General features: G+C 41.2%; 1 long non-coding RNA gene across 1 annotated transcript; it reads left to right on the top strand.

Annotated features, from left to right (window-relative positions):
* Nucleotides 1–3928: 3928 nt before the first annotated feature.
* LOC131514886 (uncharacterized) lies at nucleotides 3929–14687 on the top strand. Its single transcript, XR_009263316.1, has 6 exons — nucleotides 3929–5360; nucleotides 6497–6971; nucleotides 9770–9916; nucleotides 10786–11094; nucleotides 11351–13560; nucleotides 13979–14687. It is a non-coding gene; the product is annotated as an uncharacterized LOC131514886 (long non-coding RNA).
* Nucleotides 14688–19407: the final 4720 nt, after the last annotated feature.

The following is a 19407-nucleotide window of genomic DNA, read 5'->3' as shown; positions in this document are numbered from 1 at the left end:
TCCAGGGAAGGATTTACTTATGTGTGAGTTCAAGAAGGACAGAAAATGACTAACACCTCACACCAAACTGAGACTTGAATCAGAGAATTAGCAGGGACACAAAGTCTTGTGTTGATGGAGAGTATGAGGGCAGTTAGTCTCCATAATGTGAGCACTGTGATTTCTCTGACCTAGGATTTCTCTGACCTAGGATTTTCTTGGTTCTGTTTCACCACTGACTGTGTGGTCTTACCATTGTCTGCGAAAAACTTGTACCCTACTAACACCCCCTGTCCTGTAACCTCTCTTCTAATCTAACCAGCAGCCCTAACAGACCAAGAAGGTTTAAATCAGACTTCACGTGTTTGCTTTCTTTACCTGACTGAGCTGTCGGAGAAGTTTGCAGTAGGCTATATTGGAAATTCAAAAGATACAATCATCCATAAATTACAGGGTCAAAATCCTAGCCAGCAGCTAAAATGTGCACAGCTATGTTTTGGATCTCAAACTCTGGACCTAGAAAGAGCATCACTATTTACAAAGTTTGCCCTATGGCACAGCTGAGAGGACAGGTTTTTAAAATTTGTCAAATGATTTACATTTATTTATTTATTTATTTATTTATTTATTTATATCAAAATAAGTGTACTTTTTAAAAAAATTTTTTTCATGTTTATTTTTGAGAGAGAAAGAGACAGAGCGTGGGCAGGGGAGGGGCAGAGAGAGAGGGAGACACAGAATCCCAAGCAGGCGCTCTGAGCTATCAGCATAGAGCCCGACACGGCGCTCGAACCCACGAACCATGAGATCATGACCCGAGCCAAAGTCGGATGCTTAACCAACTGAGCCACCCAGGTGCCCCTAGATAAGTGTACTCTTAATATCTTTCATCTATCTCATCCATTCCCACACCTACCTCCCCTCTGGCAACCACCTGTTTGTTCTCTGTATTTAAGAGCCTGTTTTGCTTTTCTGTCATTTTTTTTCCCTTCGTTTTGTCAAATTTGTCCTTGAATTCCACATAGGAGTGAAATCATATGGTCTTTGTCTTGTTTTGCCTGACTTATTTCACTTAGCAATATACCTTCTAGGTCCACCTATATTGTTGCAAATGCCAAGATTGCATAGTTGGGTAATTTTCCATTGTGTGTGTGTGTGTGCACATGTATACACACATTTTCCTTATCCATTCATGAGTGCCTTAAATAATTTACTTTAATAGAATAAATTCACATTTACTGAATATTAAATAAGTGCTAAACCTAAAATCTAGAATAGGATTCATTCATCCCACAAATACTGATTGCTATGATGTATTGGGCTTTGCCTAGTCACTGGGGAAAGAGAGATGAATAAAAAGATGGTCCTTGCCCTTAACAAGCTTATGAGCGGAAGGAACATGTATAAACAAAATGAACAAAAGAATCTGATACAATAAAGTGTGAGAAGGATGCATAAAGGAGAGAGCTTTTAACCCTAAGGTGTCAGGAGTTGTAAAGAGAAGGTGTTGCGGAAACTGACATCTGGGCTGATTAAAGGACAAGTAGGAAGTCACCAGGCAGCCCTTAGGACAAGGGCAGGTGGAGAGATGGGTGGCACCGCGATTTCTTTGGGCAAAGAAAACAGTAGTCCAAATAGAGGCATGAAATAGTATTTTGTCCTACAAAACTCAGTCAGTATTACTGGTGGGTTGGACGTGAGGCAAGCAGGTGTCAGGTACGATGGGAGGAGACCCTGCCGGAGGTCACCGGCTGGCGGGGGCCACCTGTATCACACCCACACTCATGCCCAGCTTTGATCTCACCGGCAGTGGGATGCCAGGGAGAGGTCTTCGGATGAGCAATGGTCAGACTTGCAGATGGATGTCTCTGGATGAAAACAAAATGAGAGAAATTACGGTGACGGCATGTGCTTTGCGCGATCTGGTTAGAAACCTTTCTCCCCAGTACTGTTTCAATCTTCCAAACCATATTTAAGAGCACTAGCCTTTCCTTTTTTTTCATCCTTCAAACCCCGTGCCAACTGCTAATGATGCCAGCAGCCACGACATGGAGCGTGTGTGGGGGGCACCCACAAGCTGCCACCGCCACCCCTTTTCTCACCTGTTCCTTCAGCCGTCCCAAAGAAACATTCCGTCTAAGGAAAGACATTGTACTTTGCTCTGAAAGGGCAGCTTCAAGCCAAGGCTCTGAGCCCCCCTTTCCAACCATTTGCAGCTCTAAGAAGCCCCTCTAATATGCAAATGCTGGAGAATCGCTGAGTAAGCAGCAAATGGCTCATAGAGGACCCTTTGATTCTTCCAGACCTCAGAGGTCTTGCGATGTCTTCATTCTTTTTTTTTTTTTTTAAAGTTTATTTATTTTTGAGAGAGCAAGAGAGAGACAGAGCATAAGCAGGGGTTGGGGCAGAAAAAGAGGGAGACACAGAATCCGAAGCAGGCTCCCGGCTCTGAGCTCTCAGCACAGAGCCCGATGCGGGGCTTGAACCCACAGACTGTGAGATCATGACCTAAGCCGAAGTGGGACCCTTTACTGACTGAGCCAACCAGGCGCCCCATGATGCCTTCTTTCTTGTGTAAAGCCTTTGGGAAACCTCTCTCAGAACCCCACTGGTCTACAAATGGCTGAGAAAGGTCCCTGCAGGTGGGGTCTAGGGAGAGAGTTTCTATCCTTCAAGAAACTGGCAACAGATGGTTTGGCCTTTGGCTAAATCTTCAGCTGAGTTTCCCAAAAGTATGAGCAGGTGTGAGCTGACACATGACCATCTTCTATCTGAGAAGCCAACAGCCTAGAACAACCCTGTAAATCACAAGCAGTATTAATGATCATCTGCAAAACCGGAGTGAATTTCCCTGCAGTACTTTCAGAACAGAAAATTAATAGCTACTCATAAATACTTTGCTTTTTTTACACATTTAATAATTTTGGTTAGGCACACTGTGATTACTTTGATCTTTTTGAGTCTGTAGATACCACGTGTCTTTCTTTTTTCTTTCCTTTTTTTCTTTTTTCTTTTCTTCCCATTGGTTTTCTGCTGAGCTGTTACCAAATGGTGGATTGCCCATAAGAATGAAAACTACTTTCTTGTTTGAAAAAGTAGCATCAATTAGGCAGGATAAACAGATCCGCTGCCTAGGGTGGCCAGACTTAACAAACAGAAATACAGACGGCCCAGTTAAATTTGAATTTCAGAGAAACTACAAATAATATTTCAGTATAAGTACATTCCGTGCAATTTGGGGACACACGTGCTAAAAAATGGCTCGTTTTATTTACCTGAATTTCAATTTTAACTAGGGATTCTATTTGGCAACCCATTCAGAAAGATTTGACTGTTAGTTTATGGTATTTTGGCTAGGCTATCTAGCCTGAAAAAAAAAAAAATCTTCCACCCAGCTTTATGGAAAGAAATATGGAGAAGTATCATATTGTTCAATTAAAAATAATTCGATGTCAGTAGGATATTATGTAGCCATTGCAGAGGACATTTTGTGATAAGTATATACAAATGTGGGAAAGTGCACATTATAAGCTACATGAAAAAAAGCAGGATGCACAATTACATTATAGTAGTAAAATAATACCTAGCCTTCAAAGAATGCTGATACGTAACAAGCATGTTCTAACTGTTCTTTGTATTAACTTGTTTAATACTCGCAGTTGAGTAAGTGCTGTGGTTATCCCCAGCATGAAGATAAAGACATTAAAATCCCAGGGGCGCCTGGGTGGCGCAGTCGGTTAAGCGTCCGACTTCAGCCAGGTCACGATCTCGCGGTCTGTGAGTTCGAGCCCCGCGTCAGGCTCTGGGCTGATGGCTCGGAGCCTGGAGCCTGTTTCCGATTCTGTGTCTCCCTCTCTCTCTGCCCCTCCCCCGTTCATGCTCTGTCTCTCTCTGTCCCAAAAAAAAAAAAAAAAAAAAAAAGTTGAAAAAAAAAATTAAAAAAAAAGACATTGAAATCCCAGAAAGGTTTACTTGCCTACTAAATATTATATTGTTACACATATACATATGTTGCCATATAGGCATTCACAGATACGTAAATGTATGTTACCAAAAAGCCACATGAAGAAAAAAAGACTAGGAGAAAATGTAACAAGCTATAATGTTCATTATTGGGGGTACGAATATAGTGATTTCTAAAATCTTATTCCTGCATTTTCTGTATTTTCTACAAGAACATGCATTGCTTTTCAGATAAAATAATAATTTAAGTGGAAGACTGTACAAATTAGAAAATTCTATTCCCATTTTTGATGCCCTTGTTACCTGCCCCTACTGTATATTATGAAACTAGCTTTGAGGGGTTACGTACGTCACTGTAAGTTTTAACCCACCCAAGTGTTCATTGGGAAGATACAGGCCTCTTTCTTTGAAATTGATGGCACCCTTGGAATCAGTCGATTTATCCAATCCCATGATTCCAAGTGGCCACTGCACAGTCTGCAGAAAACGAAACAAGAAATTTATCAACAGATAGATAGATGCGGTTCCTGTGGCTTTTTGTACACATTCCACTAGATGGAACAATACTGGCTTTGCAGCCGGCAAGGAAAAGTACAGGCAATTTATACATGCCTCCAAGTCATTTCCTCAACTTGCCCTGAAGAATCAGTTCCTGCAGAGAATTCTAGGTTCATCCTAAATGAAATAGGTCAAACAGAGAAAGACAAATGCCATATAATCTCTCTGATATGTAGAATCTCAAAAACAAAAACAAGCTCATAGATACCGAGAACAGATTGGTGATGGCAAAGAGGCAGAGGTTGAGAAATGAAATGTTTTCTTTCTTCTTCTTCTTCTTCTTCTTCTTCTTCTTCTTCTTCTTCTTCTTCTTCCTCTTCGTTTAAATAAATTGAATATAAATAAAAAAAAAAGACAAGGTGAGGTACTTATGTGGGGTTGGTGCTCTTAGGGAGAGGCTTTGTCTGCCGTATGTCAGAGAGGACTTGGGAAGAGCACGAGGCAGGCTCCAAGCTAACCATGAGCTGAGATTGTTCCAATGGCTCCTATGCCATTACTAATAAGAAATTTGTTTTTTCAGGAGACTGTCACCAGTAAAACATAAGCTTCTGGCTTTTACTTTAAAGGAAAGATGCCAGCTTCTCAGCTCATCCTTTAATTGCCTTCTACGTAATAGGAGAGGTTGTTAGTATAGAGAACAAGCCAGAACAGGGATAGGGAAGCCAACTGCTCTCGATTCCGACCATGGAAAGTTCACTGGGAGGCGTGGTTTGAATCCAACCAGAGGATGCAGGAGACTGGAGAAGATTTCCCTTTCGCTTCAGTCCCACAGCAAAGTACATTGCCCTCTTTCCTTTGCGAAGCAACCACTGAGCACTTCTCAGAGAAATGCCACAAAGATGCCTCAGCCTCAAACAAGAGTGAGTCATGGTTTGTACAACTCGGTGGCACTGCGAACCCGCCTCTGCTCTTCCTCACAGTTTTTGTTTTCTTGGTATGATAATTAGTTGTTGGCATTAAGAATGTGTCTTCTGAGGAACAAAAAAAAAAAAAAATCGGGCACCTGTTATTTCTGGAGTGAGTTTTCTATGCATCCTATTGAGGTAAACTCTCCACTCAGAGTCCAGGCGACGTGTGGTCGCCTAACCCAGAGCTCCAGGGTTCTCATGCTATGTTTATACCAGTCCCAAATAAGGAACCCGATTTCCAGCTACTAGCTTCTACCTTCTGCTGAGATAAACAGAGAGCAAACTGTTCAGGGAAAGCCAGAGTTCCTCAGTTACCAAAAACTTGAAAGTTATCATCTAGTGATTCTTAACCTCAACGACACAGTAGAATCACCTCGGTAGCTTTTTGAGAAATACCTGTGCTGGGACCCTATCCCAGAGCAGGCAGACAGAATGAATCTCTGGGTGTGGAGCCATCCGGGGCACTGGCATTCTTTTAAAGCTCTCTGAGTGCTTCTACTAGAGGCCCAGGGTTGAGAACCACTGATCTCATCCATCCAGGCCCTTCTTAATGAAAGAGACCCAGAAAGGCAGATGGACTGTCCCAAGGTCCCATAACTTGTTAGGCAGCGTGCCCTTCTCTGTCCTCTTCTAGCCTATGAGCTCTTTGAGCACCTGAACCGTAATGATGACGTTTAAATCCACAGTGCCTACCACAATAAATGTGTGATGAGGGCAGAAAGCTGGGAAGGAAAAGCTGGGCCAGAACCTGTTCGTTCTTCTGTCCCATGGCCTCTTATAAGACAAATTATTAAGATAAACTACGATGAACTTTTTTAGCCCCCAAACTAAGCCACTAAATATCAGATTCCCCAAAACTTATGACTCATTCATTTCTGGAAAACTGCTCTGAGTCAGCTTGCCCCCCAAATCCCAAACCAAATGACTTTACCCTAATTGGTCCAACTTTTTTTTAAGCCTAGTGCTTGATGTCATTCCATACCCTATTTCTCATTAAATTCTCATTCTGTTGAGTTTCTTTCATTTCCTTAGTTAAACTCGACACTTTCCAATTAACGGGTCCTTCGCCACGGCCTGTTTTCCTTCAGCCTCGAGATACCAGAGTAAAGAGGGGAATACCGAGAAGTCTGTCCTGGGATGCAGGACACATAGGCCTTGAGCCTGAGAGTTGCTGAGGCCTCGGCACAGAGTGCCAGAGTATTCTGTAGCTGCACGTCTTTCACCAGACAGCCAGCTGGCATTCAGGCGAATACAAGTGTGGCGTGACATAAGGACTCAGGATTGGGACACCGATGTCCGGGGCCCTGGAACTGAGCAGCGGCATGGTGGTCCCCATGTCCTCAGCCTCGGAACCACAGTGCACACAGACCAGCCTTCCAAATGCCTGAATCTCTACACTGCGTTCCTTTGCCGGAGGGAGTTCTCTGAATATCTCCCCGTGACAGACCGAAGCACCTGAGAATGAATATCTCCCCCCACCTCTGTGGTGGTCTTCAACCTAAAACCATCAGGAACTGGGGTCTCCAGCTCCCTTCTCCCTCAGGTGCAGGAACTCCAAGGTAAGTGTTGAGTTTCTCCTGGGGTGACAGCCCAGTTACCCAGCTGATACCTGCTCGCTGCCTTGCCTTTCATGAGCTGCCTCTCCTCTTTCACCCTTGTCCACTCTCTTCCTGGTGTTTCCTCAGCTCCTCCCCCAAAGAATGAAATCCTGTGTCAAGGCCTGATTCCGGTCTTCTTCGAAGACACAGTGGCCTGGTCGGCCTAAAGCCATTTGATGCTAGAGAAGCTGTTTAACTTTTCTGAGAGTCGCTGTTCTCAAATGTAAAGCACGGAAGGGATTTTAAAGCCTCCCTTGGTCAGAGGAGGCGAAGAGCTGCTTCCCATGGCTGCCAAAGCCCTCCCTGACCAGCCGCAGTTTCCTTCCGGCTCTTAACCCTTCACGTCTAAGTGCTCCCCTCCCCCACAGGGAGTTCCTTTGGATTCTTGCAAGTGCCATGTTCCCACTTGCCTTTGGAACTGTCGCTCAAGCTGTCCCTCTGCCTGGAACACTCTTCTTCCTTCTGTTTGTTTGGCTCACGCCTACACATCCTCTAGCTCTCTGCTGAAATGTCAATTCCTGTAGGGAAGCCTTTTCTGCCGCCCAATCTAGGACCGTGCTTTTGTTGTGTGCTACCAAATATAGTGTTCCCATCGTCACATTTGACATGCTTTCCAGTAATTTCTATTTATTTCTCCAAGTCCACCTCACTCCCCAACCGCCATCACCGCCAGTTATTTCGCTCCTTGAGAACAGAAATTCCATGTATCTTGCTCCCCACTGCAGCCCACATCCAGTGCCCTGTGTGCCCACAGTGGGTACGTAGTAAGCAATTGTTGAGTAAAATGCACACTTGTTTAGGAAACATGAGAGGATTGGGGAATAAAAGTTAAAACAAAGGTTTCCGATCAGTCGTGGCTCTGTCTCAAACGGTCGGCACCCAAGATGTGGCTTTTCTCCTCAACTCTTGCACTGAAAGCCTTGGGGAAAAGGCAAGTGAAGGATGGAATTGCCCTTAACTTGCGAACAGCTTTGTCGCTTCATCCTAGTGTGGGCTCTCATTATTTTTAACATGAAAAATTTTAAAGTTGGAAAGCACTGCGTTAAAATAATCTAGCTCAGTACTTATAAAAACGTGGAGTTAAAATTTGGAAAAGAAAGTTTAGTAGCAAGCACTGAACACGAACAATGCTTGGAAGCAGAAGTCACCATGTTTATCAGCTGTTAAGGACAACGCAGCCTTCCTAGGTGTGGGCCTTTCTGACATTCCTTTACACTTGGTGGCCTGATGGGCTTTATCATAAAAAAAAATATCCCTGGATCTTCCAGGGATGGGCCCATGTGCAGGGAGCTACTCTCAGCCTCTTCCAACCACCACCTACCCGAGAGTAAACTCCAAATCCCATAGCAGGTGTCGCAGACTCCCTGGGTCTACACTGCCTATCTTTCTCTCCAGGCTCATCTTCCCCTATATCCTGCCACACACCTTCCTTGTCTGTGTATCTGCAGGCGTGTTTTGTATCTTTGGGCTGTTGCCTTGCTCTTCACCCAAAGGCAGACTCCTCCCTCTCTTGCCCACCCTTCGGTCCATTTTTCTGGCTGATTCCTTTCATTCTCACATGCCACGCGGGCCCCAGGGCAGCCTTCTCTGAACTTGTAGATCGGAGATTCCATTTTTGGCTTCCACGACCCCCTGAGTTTTCCTCTAGCACATTTATGTATTGAAAATGTTGGTTTGCTGTGCCCCACCTACGTCACCCCCAACCCCTTTATGGGCTTTTTGAAGATAGGAACTATGTCTTGCTCATCTTTTTCTCCTCAATGCCAAGCATAGCACCTTTATTGAGTAGGCATTCAATAAATGTTTGCTCAAATATACCAAACAACACAATTACTTTTTGTGTCATTAGCCCTTGTCTGACTTACAGTAGTAGGCACACTTTCATACACTTCTGATGATTGATTTACTACTGGATTATAATTTAAAAGTTCTTGTCACATGCAGTTTAAGCATTAGCCAATACATTTCCGCAGATTGGAGAAAGGAAATATTCTAGCTTAAAAAAAAAAAAAAATGTTGGTAGGGCACCTGGGTGGCTCAGTTAGTTGAGTGTCCGGCTTGATTTCGGCTCAAGTCACGATCTCACGATCCGGTCTGTGGGATCAAGCCCAGAGCCAGGCTCTGAGCTGACAGCACAGAGCCTGCTTTGGGTTCTCTCTCTCTCCCTCTCTTTGCCCCTCCCCCACTTGCTCTCTCTCTGTCTGAAAAATAAATAAATACACATTAAAGAAAAAAAATTTGTTTTCAAGTTTATTTTTGACAGAGAGAGAGAGTGAGCGTGAGCTAGGGAGGGGCGGAGACAGGGAGACCCAGAATCCAAAGCAGGCTCTAGCCTCCAAGCTGTCAGCCCAGAGCCTGACACGGGGCTTGAACTCACGGACGGTGAGATGTGACCTGGGCCCAAGTCGGACGCTAACCCACTGAGCCACCCAGGCACCCCTGGGGGGGAAAAAAAATTGTTTAAGTTTGTATACTGTGCACAAGTCTCTCGTGTTGAGTGCCCTGACCACAGACAACAGTCCTGAGGTGCAGCACCTGGGAGAAGGGAAAACATTTCAGGCACTGAACTCCAACGAGCAAAATGGCTATTGCTCAGATCTCCCTTGAATGCGAATACGACTGTACTGTTCGTAATTCCTAAGCAGTCAATAAAACTGAATAGAAGTAATCCTTTGTTGAGATGAATGAAATCTGCGGTTAGGCTTTGGAATTCATTTCTGAGGGAGGCGTTGTCAAAGAAGCTGTGCTCCTGTTCCACCCCAGTGCCCAGAGGGGGACCGAGGCCAGCGTGTCCACACCCGAGCCAGGAAAGGGCGGAGCCACCAGCCATAGAGCCTGAAGCAGAAAGCAGAGCCCCTGGGGACAGAAGGCTGCCACACCACTGCCCTGCTCCCAGGCTTCCAGCACAGGGTGAGGGCTCCCGAAGTTGGGTTTCTGGGGCTTTGCCTTGTTCAGACCTTTGGCACACTTCCCACGTCCCAAGCAAACCCGGATAGCTGCTGTTGACCGAGCTTTTGTCAAATGATGGCCTGCACGTTTGCATAAGACCTGCCCTCCCCCCACAGGGGAGTTAGAAAATAATTTTTAAATAATTTTATTATTAAACAACAATAATTTTTGGACTAACAGGTAGTTTTTAAAATAATTTCCCCAAAGCTGCGAAGTTAACATCTGGGGGTTCCATCTGCGCTCATAATGATCAATACATTAAAGCTGTGATAAAACTTATAGCCTTGATGTTATTTACATGTATCAGCTCATTTTATTCCCACAAAAGCCTTTTTTGGAAAAAGGTATCCTTTTCTTACTGATGAGGAAATTGAGGCAGAGATTAAGTGAGGTGTGAACAAATGCCGCCCCCCCCCCAGCCCCCGGAAACGTGTAGTATAGTGGGGGTGGGGAAGAAGTCCATCTCCTATCTTCTGAATCAGAACTCTGTCTACCCATTTACCTTCACGCAGACACACACACACACACACACACACACACACACACAGAAATGCTTTACTTCTGGTAAAAATAAGAAGAAGAAGAAGAAGACAGGTGGAAAAAGGATTTGGGAGAAGCCAGATGTGTAATTTACATAACACACGTTCTTCTAAACATGCCAGGCACCATGACAAATAAATTGTAAGATCACTCACCAATAATTGAACTACAAGCTGGGAGGGCTAGTAGACCCCCAAACTGGCTCACGGTACAGATGATTGAGTTCTACCCCACTTTGCTCTAACGTATAAACTACAATTATGAAAAGACAAATGTGTTTGCGGTTTTAGCTCCACAAAAGGAAAGCACTCAAACGGAATTCCCTGAGAGCACCAGGAATGTGGCTTCCAATGAAGATGGTCGTCTCTTGCCGTGGAATACGACATGAAGCTTCTTGACATCTGAAGATTTCCAATGTCCACTTTGAGAGCCCACCCATCAGAGCACTGTGGCAGCAGGAGTGTGGCCGAGATTAGAGGTTGAAGACAGCTTTGTCGAAATGAGCTACTGGCCTCATGAGACCTGCTGAGGGGGTGAAGTGCGCAGGGATGAATAAACCCTGCCATCAAAAATGTCACCTTCATCCATGAGACAACAAGGTTGGTTCCTACCACTTGCCCTTGTGTGATAGCTGCTTCTCCTGGATTAACATCACATTGATTAATGATGCCAGTTAAAAGCCAGAGCATGCTGAGTGCTGACCTCCGTGAAAGATTGCAACGTTATGTAAATCTAATAAGGGGCATAGGAAAGGGGGCATGACACTGGAAAGAGTTTCCTTGCTCCTCTGCTTGTTACGGATTTGCATTAGAATGAGGTCAGGTCATCACAATTTCTGTTTTAATTTGTCAATAGGCAATCATGAATTGTAGTCACTGTCTGCCATCCCCAACTTCCTAGGCACCGAGTGGCATAGCCTTTTCCAGTCTCGGAGAAACTTTCCAATCCTGCTGAAATGACTTGGTACTCTATTTCCAGACAGGAACATAATGTATGTATATGGGAAAATTAAGTCAATATTTAGCTTAAGCATCTTTTGGCAATACATAGCTTTAAACATAGAGTGCATGTAAGTGTACCTTGACCAAAGGCTCACCATGTGTCATTTGCTGATATAAGCATATCAGAATCATTGAAATTCAGAAAAATTCAGTTTTCTGCTCACACAATAGCCCTTATGTACCGTAAACTAGCTCAGGGACTTTGTCCTTGATGATTTACTATTGGAACACTTCCAGTTATCCCCATAGCTCACTCCATAATGGGCTCCCTCAGGCCTTCACTCTAAGTCACCTTCCCAGAGAGGTCTTCCCTGACCGTTCTTTTTAAATTTAAGCCTCAAGGGACTGACCCTGTCCCTTTCCGTGTCCCTTTCTCATTTTCTTTTTTTCCCCTTACCTGCTTTATTTTATACCTATTTATTTTATTTCTCTTCTATCGGCCCCTACTAAAGTATAAGCACTATGATACCAGGAATTTCTCTCTATATTTTTCCCCACTGCCAAAAATCCTTGCTTGTAGATGAATTCCTAGTACATAGTAGTCATTCAGTAAATATGTGTTGAATGGATGGATGGACGGGTGGATGGACGGATGATCACTGGATCTTTCAGCTGGCTGGAATCTGACAAAGAGAGTACAGGTCCAAAAGTAAATAAAGGACAAGCTGATTTCTCAGCTTTTCTCTCTCTGCATGTTGGCAGTTGTTAAACCATCTGCTGTACGAGCAAGCTTTACCATTTCACTCCTGAAACCCTGTGTTAATTACATCGCTACGTGGTATTTCTTCACTTATACAGGACAGCCATGTGGTAATGATCTTTCGAGACAATCCTAAAAGAATAGTATTTCACGATTTGGTTAACATAAGAGATTAAGGTGGTTACTGAAGACGTGTCTGTAGGCAATTCTCAAGTCTTTATGTGTGGTTGAACATAGTTATCTGCCTCATGGGACAAACTCTTTATAAAAGTTAAGAGTCCAGTCGTCAGAGGCACTGTTCATACACTTACCAACTATTCAAATCTACCTCTTCTAAACACATTAGATGCTAGTTTTTATACTGTCCTTTTCTGTGTATAATCAGGGACACGGTGGTCATTAACGTCCTCAGTCAAAGGGATATTCCTGATTGGTTCTGTTGGATCCTACTTTGACTCCAGGGTCCTGCATGACACCCCTCCGTTCCATAAATTGTCTATGCCCTCTCACCTCTGTTAGAGGTGAGGTAGAAAATGGACGTATGGAAGTTTAGCACCTAAAGATGACGGGTAATCCACAAGCAATAAGTAAGAGAGGAAAGAGTAGGCCATTATCCAAAGGCTCTTTGAGGTCCGCCTTAGACAATAACCAGTGCCCAATCTGCCTCTGTTCAGCAACCTGGTCCTGGAGCTGGCAGGTCCTTCTTTTGGTACATACCCCATTCCTTCTCTTCCCCGCTATCGGTCAGCCCTCCCCTCTCCCTTTTCCTGATACAGTTTTATTTAAAGATGGAGGTAAAACTCGGCTCCATGTACCCTAAAAGGTCCCCACTTAGAATGGGCTTTTCTATGAGCCTTTGTGTTTGCTTCACTGAGGCTGGAAGAGGGGAAAATGGTCACAGGGAACAGAACATCTGGCAAGCACGTAAATTAGTATTTCAGGATTTAACCTTTTAGCTTGCTGAATGAAATCCTCCACACCTGAGGATTACTCTGAGACCCACTTCTTGCTTGAGACCTGTTGACTCTACTCCATTTGGCATAAGTTATCCCCTCCTCAGAAGTACCGTGTCTGCATCACTCATTTGTCTCTCCTGAACACACTTCAGTCTTGCTCTAGTTTTTTTTTTCTGTTGTGTTTTAATATCTTCTAAATTCACCTTTTGTTTTGTCTTTCTACCTAGGTGATCAACTCCTCTAGAGCAAGGAAGTTTCCCAAAAGTATTTTGCAAGCCTGTGCCTCCCACATAATAAGCATTCAGCAAAAATCTGCAGATGCATTGGTCAAGTCCCAATCTGCAAGGTACAACTGACTACGAGAGGCAGGATGCTCGTCGACATGAAGTGGTATTCTGCAGCTTTCGGGTAGGGAAACCCTCCTGCCCTAAGTATTATCACTAGAGGTTCTGACACAGAATTTAAGGCACGGGGTGCACAGCCTAAACAAGCAAAATGACAAAACTCCACAGGGAAGTTGATATCATCATCATCATCATCATCATCATCAAGATTTGACTATTAACCATGTTCCAGATCCTGTTCTGGGTCTGTCACACACATGAACTCACTTAATCCTTTCAGTAGATAGTCCGCATGATCCACATTCATGGAGAAAACATTTGTGTGTGACCTAAGATAATGGGCTCCATATGAAAGAGCAAAATAGAAATTGAAAAAGATTAAGTTTCCGAGTTAGTATTCTTTTCCCATTAAAGTCTCAATGCTCACCCCAGGAAAACAGCATATTGCATAATATTAAAGGCATTTGCATTTTTTTTTCTAGTGCTCTAAAGCTCTCCATTACCAAGGGAAAGGATTTCCACTCAATTAGATCACAAAATAGAGGATTCTGCGGTTTGAGTCCCAACATGGGGAAGACTTGAAGAGATTGTGTGTCAGAAAAACTAACTGAAGACAAGAGCTACAATGTGTGTTAGCACGGAGGCAGTGTCCGCCCCAAGAACAGTCAGGTATATGTCTTCCTTTGTGCCTTCAGAGGGCTGTGTTGAGGGCTAGCACTCATTTCCAGGAGAAATGAATCACGCACCCTCAGATTGGATGTGGCTAGCTGACTCTAGAGGGTGTCAGTCTTTGAGCTGCGCACCGTCTAACATCAACACTTCGTTTACTCACAATATAAATTAAATCCCTGAGCTGGAACAAGCCAGGGGAGAGATAGCAGGCTAGACTTGTCATGGCAGGAAAGAGTAAAACACAGTGTATCCTCACAAAACATATTAAAGATGTAAATTTGGGTAGGAAAAATCCCGTTACGATTATTGCTTATTAAATGTTGTTACTTAATCTGAATTCTTCCAGGAAATTTGAGTTTACCGAATTCAGCTTGGTAGGACTCAGTGGAATAAAGAAAAGCTGAAAGAAAGAGTGTTAAATTCTCCACCTGGTTTGGTTGTTGATTTCTCTTTAACCTATAGGTGGTTCATTGTATTCTGCCCTTGACAGACAGTTAATAAAATTATGGTCAATTTGGGTGTTTAGTTGGGAGGTTTTGCTGATGGGATCATTTGATAAAGCCATGGACTCACTAGGACAAAGGCACACGTCCCAGAACCCATAGGAGCCTTTTTGCTCTCACTGCCACTCACTGTACCCCAGTATATTCACACTGCTGGTCACCAGGAGGACCAGATGAAAAAGGGTGAAGACAGCAGCATGTGGTTGATGCTCAACAAATCGTTGTAGAAGGGACGTTGTTTGAAGTTATAGCTTCAGATGTCACTTGGAAGCAGTTATCAATAAATGTCATCCCTATTTAGCTAACTTTGATTCTCCCGTATTGGAGAATATATATGAGGATGAAGCCTGAATGGTACTAAAACTAGTAATTTACATGTGTAACCAATATGGATTTTTCCACGTAGGTCAATAAATGTCACCATCTGTGGGGCATTCGATAACTAGCTCCCTATGTGTGTGCGTGTGTGTGTGTGTGTGCGCGCACACACACACACACACACACACAGGGAAGGTTCCAGGTCTACAGGACGCACCACCCCAGGCTATGCTATGTGGCAAACCTATCTAGTCTGCAATGCCCAGGCGGCCCAGGTGAGAAAACTAACAGGTTTTCTGTTTGAAATTGGTTCCCCAGAGCCCAGCAGCCTCTTTCTTCCTCCTTATTTGGGGTGGAGAACATGAAAGAAAAAGCTATTATATACCCGCTGAGTAAAGAACCTAGAAGGGGATTCAAAAAAACTAGATCCAGGGGCACCTGGGTGGCTCGGTCGGTTGGGTGTCCAACTTCGGCTCAGGTCATGATCTCACAGTTCGTGGGTTCGAGCCCCACGTCGGTTTCTGTGCTGACAGTTCAGAGCCTGGAGCCTGTTTCAGATTCTGTGTCTCCCTCTCTCTCTGCCCCTCCCCTGTTCACGCTCTGTCTCTGTCTCAAGAATAAACATTAAAAAAGAAATTAAAAAAAAAAAACAAACTAGATCCAACCTACAGAAAATTTTTTTTGCCTTCTAGAGAGTTAAAAATTTGGAAAGTTTTGTCTAAATATGTGGTTTGCAGCTGCTCCAAAATAACGGAAGAGCTAGCATCACTGAAATGACGTTTCCATGTGGAGCTAATCGGTGAGACCTGAGTAACAGCCACTCTTTTCAGATGGCCCTGTTCAGTGCCCGCCTAGCCTAAACATTGGCGTTGAGGGCAAGAGGGCTACAGTAGAAAGAGAGCTCAAGGGGTGCCTGGGTGGCTCAGTTGGTTGAGCATCCGACTTCGGCTCAGGTCATGATCTCACGGTTTGTAGGTTCGAGCCCTGCGTCGGGCTCTGTGCTGACAGCTCAGAGCCTGGAGCCCGTTTCAGATTCTGTGTCTCCCCCTCTGCCCCTCCCCTGCTTGCATTGTCTCTCTCTTTCTCTCAAAAAATAAATAAAACATTAAAAAAAGAAAGAGACCTCAAAAATACCAACGAACTTATCAATAAGATTCCAGCATATTTGCATTCTTCACTTCCCTTTCGGCTGCCCTCAGCATGCCCTTTTGTAGCCATTGGTTGTAGTGAATGTTTTCATTAAACATCCTATGAACGTTTTCAGATAACAATAAATAATGATAGCTAACTTTTACTGATCTCCCACAGTGTGCCGTGCACTCTGTTAACCGACATATGTCCTATCTTTTCATTATTCTAAGAACACAGAGATATAGTTACAACTACTATCTCCTCTTTAAAGACAGTAAACAAGCTTGGAAAGTTTAAAAAATGTGTCCCAAGGCAGAAAGCTAGGAGATGGTAGGGATAGTTAAGCCCAGATAGCATCACTCTTAGCCATTAGACCACACTGCCTCTAACGGGAAACCCACTGTTTCATTATTATTGATTTAGTAATGCACATTGATTTAAATATGCACATTGAATCCTTGAGGTAAAGAGGTGAAACTCAGATCCCTAATTTAGATTTTCTCTCTTTCCTCATGCAAACAATGGTGATATATGCCTAGTAGACTAAAAATATATCACATAGCATGTAGACTTTTACAGAGGGGAAGTTTTTGTTTTTGGTTTTTGGTTTTTGGTTTTTTGGTTTTTTTTATTTTATTAGGTGTTTTTCTTTTTCCTTAAGACTTCATGTTTGGGCACTATCTAGAATACCTTGCAATAAAACATAAATTTGTATTACATTTAAAAGCCTTTCAATGGTCCGTTTCATTATAAAAATAGCACACGCTGGATAAAAATAAGAGTATTCCACTTTAAGTACACTTTAAGCCCTTCCAGAAAAGCTAAAATATTGGTACTCTGTTCAGCCAAAGCTGAGAAGGAATTCTAAGCAGAATTCTAGTAAAACCCTATATTAAAAACTAAAGATAGAAATATAAAATGATAGGCTAGATAAGGAATAAGTATTTTTAAAATATAAATAAATAAACAGAAGAATTTTGGAACATACTGGCCTCCCCCCACTCGGTTCAACAGCTTCCGTTCAAATGTTCCAGTCTGTGCTTCTATGACAAGATAGTGTGGAAGGAAAAGCCAAATCAAATGAGAAACCCAGTCGCTACAATGTGTTTAATCATTTACAATGTCTGCCCTTTCACAATTCAAATGATTTTGGGTTGCATATAACTTTTCCAAGGAGCCAGGTTTTCTGCAGAATGTTCTTACATTTTTAACTAAAAATTCATTTTCCCCATTCCATCTGGAAAAGTCTAAACTTTTCATTCAACTCCCTACAGATTTCTATACTTTAGGGACTGAAGGAAAATTTCATGAAAGTCTTATGATGCAAATTCGGTCAAATTCTTTATCACTGCCTGCTTTGGATGGCTTTATCTCTTTTAATTAAGAAGGTCACTTATAGTCAAACAGAGAGACTGTTTGACTGATTTTGTAATCAGTAATGGAAAAAAGCTGAAAAGAATAATCACCGAAAGGAGTTACTATAGCTCTTCACACAAATTCCATTGCATAGACCCTTATAAACATAAGCATCGGTAGCCAATGGCTGAGTATAAAGAAAATAAGTCAGAGCCTAAAGCAGTATGACAGATACTTAGGCCTGAACTCAGTGCCTGAGGAATGTTGGGTTGTCGACATAGATTTGCTCTCCTATTGCTTGAAGGATACATTTTACTATATTTTCTTTTTTTCTAAGTTTATTTACTTATTTTGATAGAGAGAGAGAGAAAATGTGAGAGAGTGGGGGAGGGGCAGAGACAGAAGGAGAGAAAGAGATGTAGGGCTTGAACCCACAAACCGTGAGCTCATGACCTGAGTCGAAATCAACAGCCAGATGCTTAACCAACTGAGCCACCCAAGTGCCCCTTATTATAGTTTCTGTTTTATTTCCTATAAATTTCATATATACATATGATTGCCAAATTCAGAATGGTGATGTCATTAACTATGATTAACTCTGTGCAAGTCAGATATATATATTATATAATATTAATATTATATATTAATTATATACATATAATTATATATAATATATATAATATATAATATAATTATATATTATATATGTTATATATATTATATTATTATATATCATATATAATATATATAATATAATAAATAATATAATATAATATATATAATTATATTATAATATAATATTATATTATATATTAATATATAATATTTATTATTATTTATTAATATATTTTATTATATATTATTATATTTAGTATATATTTATTATATATATTTATTTATATACTTATATTTATATTTATTTATATCTATAATATATATTTATAATATATTTATTATATTATTTATTATATTATTTATTAATATATTATTATTAATATTATAATATTATAATCATAATATAATATAATAATATTATAATATATAATATAATATAATATATATCATATATATCATATATATTATATTATATTATATATTATATAATAATATATAATTATATTATAATATTATATAATATATTATATTATAATATAATATATTATATTATATATAATACATATAATATATAATATATAATATTATATTATAATATAATATATTATATTATATATAATACATATAATATATAATATATAATATTATATTATAATATATTATATATTATATAATATATAATATACATAATATAATAATAATATTATAATACTAATATTATATAATTAATATATATAATATATATTATATAATATATAATATATATATTATCAGCAATGAATGCATGATAGCTTTCAAAGGAAGGAAGTAGAGTATCTGGCAAAAATGACATGATCTGGGTCCATTTGGTAAGGCATAGGTTTTGAAATGTTTTCCAACTTTGTAATAAGTGCTTGCTGTAATAAGCACAGCATTGTAGAGATTTATAAAGAAAAAAAAAAGCCATCCACCTCCCACAGTAACCCATTTCAACTTTTGGGTGTTTAAGTATCCATTCTTTTCCCTATGCTTATACAAAAGTAAGCTGTTTTTATTCTTTAGAAAACATACTTTTTTTAACCAGACAATAGATCATGCAAGTTTTTAAATTCACACTAACATTCATACTAATGTTCTTTACTATGGTGGTAAAATGCATTTGATTAGTTCCTATGTCCCCCAAATTGTGCGATCACCACCAGTCTTGTAATAAGTAGGTCTATACACAGAGTCTTGCATATACATATTATATGTATATATTTCCAAAGAGTTTATTCTCAGAGGGAAGATTTCCAGATCAGTGGATAGGCACATTTTAATTGTGTGTAAATATTGCT

Source organism: Neofelis nebulosa, chromosome 6, assembly GCF_028018385.1.
Source record: "Neofelis nebulosa isolate mNeoNeb1 chromosome 6, mNeoNeb1.pri, whole genome shotgun sequence".
NCBI lineage: Eukaryota > Metazoa > Chordata > Mammalia > Carnivora > Felidae > Neofelis > Neofelis nebulosa.
This window is presented reverse-complemented; position numbering and strand designations above follow the sequence as displayed.